We start from the raw sequence: 2592 nt of genomic DNA, 5'->3' as shown, positions 1-2592 counted from the left end.
TAGGGAAATTATTTGAAATTAGTTGAGCCAAAGAGCTAGGGGAGCTAACGGTGAGGTTCTTGGAACCTCTTTGATTCAGAATTAGAAAAAGCACGTAGGATTTGCATCCCAAGAAAAAGCAGAATACACGAGCAGAATAACTGCAAACCTAATCAGAAGAAGAACCAGCCAAAGAGAATATTAGAAGCTAGCCAAGAATTTTCAAGGAGTGGCAAAAGTGGTTGTTCAAAAAATGAAGACTATCACAGAGTTCAGAAGTCTTGAAGTGCGAATAAGATGTTGCCAAAAGTCAAGCTAAATTTGACCTTGTAAAGAAAAATAATCCAAGTAATGAAAAGCTATTTATCCATTAAAAATGAAACAAGAAAGGAAGTTGGATGTTACGTAGTGAGCAAGAGGTTATGGCTGGAGCGATCAACCCCAGTTTCTTTTAATATTTTGCCTTCATTTTTGATGCAATTGGTCATGTTGAACATGAAATTGAGATTAAGAGTGAAATAAATGTATACAGGTGAAAATTCTTACAATGGAAATTCTTACAGTGAAATGCATATGAAACCTAGAAATTCCTAGTGCTCGGGTTTGTAGAGGTCTGGGTGAAAGAAGTTGTATTTTAGAAAGTCTAGTAGCAAACATTTCAAAACAAGCAGAATACTATCAAAATAGAGATGGTATTTAACTGCAAATGCAGTAGCTATTTTTCAGAAAGTAGAGAAGAGGTGGTTTTGGCAGCTTGAAAATTATTTTTTTTCCTATGGCAAAGCTATAGAAAAAAACATTAAAAAGAATCAAAGGCAGGGAGGCTAATGGAAAAGTGGAATAAATGTAAATGGATTTATGAGAGGTAGCATATGTCAGACTAAATTAGTGTCTGCCTTTGATAAGACACAAGACCTTGCTAAAAATTTCAGTAGTTCTGTCTCGGAAAGTTGAGTACGCTAATGACGCTTGCTTTCACGGAGAGTGGGGAAGTCTTATTGTTGCACAGCATTACAGTAAATATGGATGGCTGGGAGGACTTGAGCAGTGAGGCTGGGTTTATGAGTAAGAAGATTCCCGGTAAATGAGTGACTTGTTTGGAGGGGATGGCAGCTTGGCAGAAAGCCACTCTCTTCCTCGCTGGCACAGAATGACGGCAGTAACCCGTCATGCCATGCAGCTGCGAGGGAGGGAAATGGCATTTTAGGGACACAAAGCAAAATATTTTGTTAGTGGTAGGGAATGGTGAGTGTCGTTTTATAGCTTGCTAAGAAGAGCTCATCTGGAACGCACCTGGTGGATTCTGCTTAAGGTGAGTGAGTTTGCACAAAGAGCTGCAAAAACTTGCTGCTCTTATCTGGCTTTTTCTTGGTTAATTCTATCATAAAACAGGAGGCTTAGGAAATTTATCTTGCTCAGTGAGGGCTGACAAAGCCTGAAAAGGAGCATAATTGGATCTCTGGTATAGTGGTAAAGAAGAGGCACCTGAAGGCTGAGGGGCAGCGTTCCACTTCTAAGGTGGAATTGAGCATTTTCCAACTAAGATTAAAGAATTGCAATAGCAGGCACTCTTCCTGTTGTCCTAATAGATTACTCTATTGCCTATTAATTCTGTTAAGGGTTGGGATTTCCTTCAGCACTGTTGATCTTGCAGGCCACAAATAATCTATTTCATAAAGTACCTGACATTCCTGTAGTTAAATGGTACAGAGGGATAGCTGTTACTCTATGGTGTCCTTTTTTATACAGGAAGTATTCTAGTGAGAGCAGAAGCTAATTTTACTCACTCGAGTTGATTCAAGAGACCTACCAGGTCATTCAGATGTTTCCACATGATAAAATCTGTGGAAGGTGTGAGTAGAGAATCTCTCTCTCAGACCTGTTTGCCTTGTGTTTCTACACATGCAGCTGCACTTCTTAGTCCATGTACATCTGTAACTTTTTATGTTCCTCTCTGCATTTTCCATCTGCTTTAGTATTCAGTGCATAATCTCAAGGACATAAGATACTGGTTCACATTGAAAGGATATATTTTAATATTCAGACTACGATGCATGTAGACCTAGGGCCTTTTATTTGATAAAATACCTGTATTTCACATTTACTATTCACATTATTTAAAAGCAATAAGCTATAGAGGCTTTTAAGTCACACTGTCAGACTCCTGTCTAATTCATCTAGATCATGGCCTTTATGATAAAAAAACATCCCAAGGTTTTATCAAGCTTGTAATCATCTTTACATCTTTAAGCTTGCAGTCATCTTTAAGATGCACTCTGACGCATTTAGATACAGACATACTTAGATTCTGTAGATATGTAGGTTCTGATGTATTTAGATGTTTACATGGAGTTCTGCCTTCTTGGAAACCCAAAGATACCTATTCATTAATGTTGTCTTGGGTGAGTATCCGGTAGATTTTATTGTGCATGGTCTGTTTAAACAGATTACTCACAATATTTCAATACTGTATTTTTTCACAATGGCAAACTGGAGAGAGTCCATTGATGAAGAAGGGTCTGAAGCATCTCTCCTATGAGGAAAGGCTGAGAGGGAGCTGGGACCAGTTGTAGGTGGCCCTGCTTAAGCAGGGGGGTTGGACTAGATGACCTC

The sequence above is a fragment of the Mesitornis unicolor genome, unplaced genomic scaffold (genome assembly GCF_000695765.1).
Source record: "Mesitornis unicolor isolate BGI_N332 unplaced genomic scaffold, ASM69576v1 scaffold30808, whole genome shotgun sequence".
NCBI lineage: Eukaryota > Metazoa > Chordata > Aves > Mesitornithiformes > Mesitornithidae > Mesitornis > Mesitornis unicolor.
Note: the sequence above shows the minus strand (reverse complement) of the source record.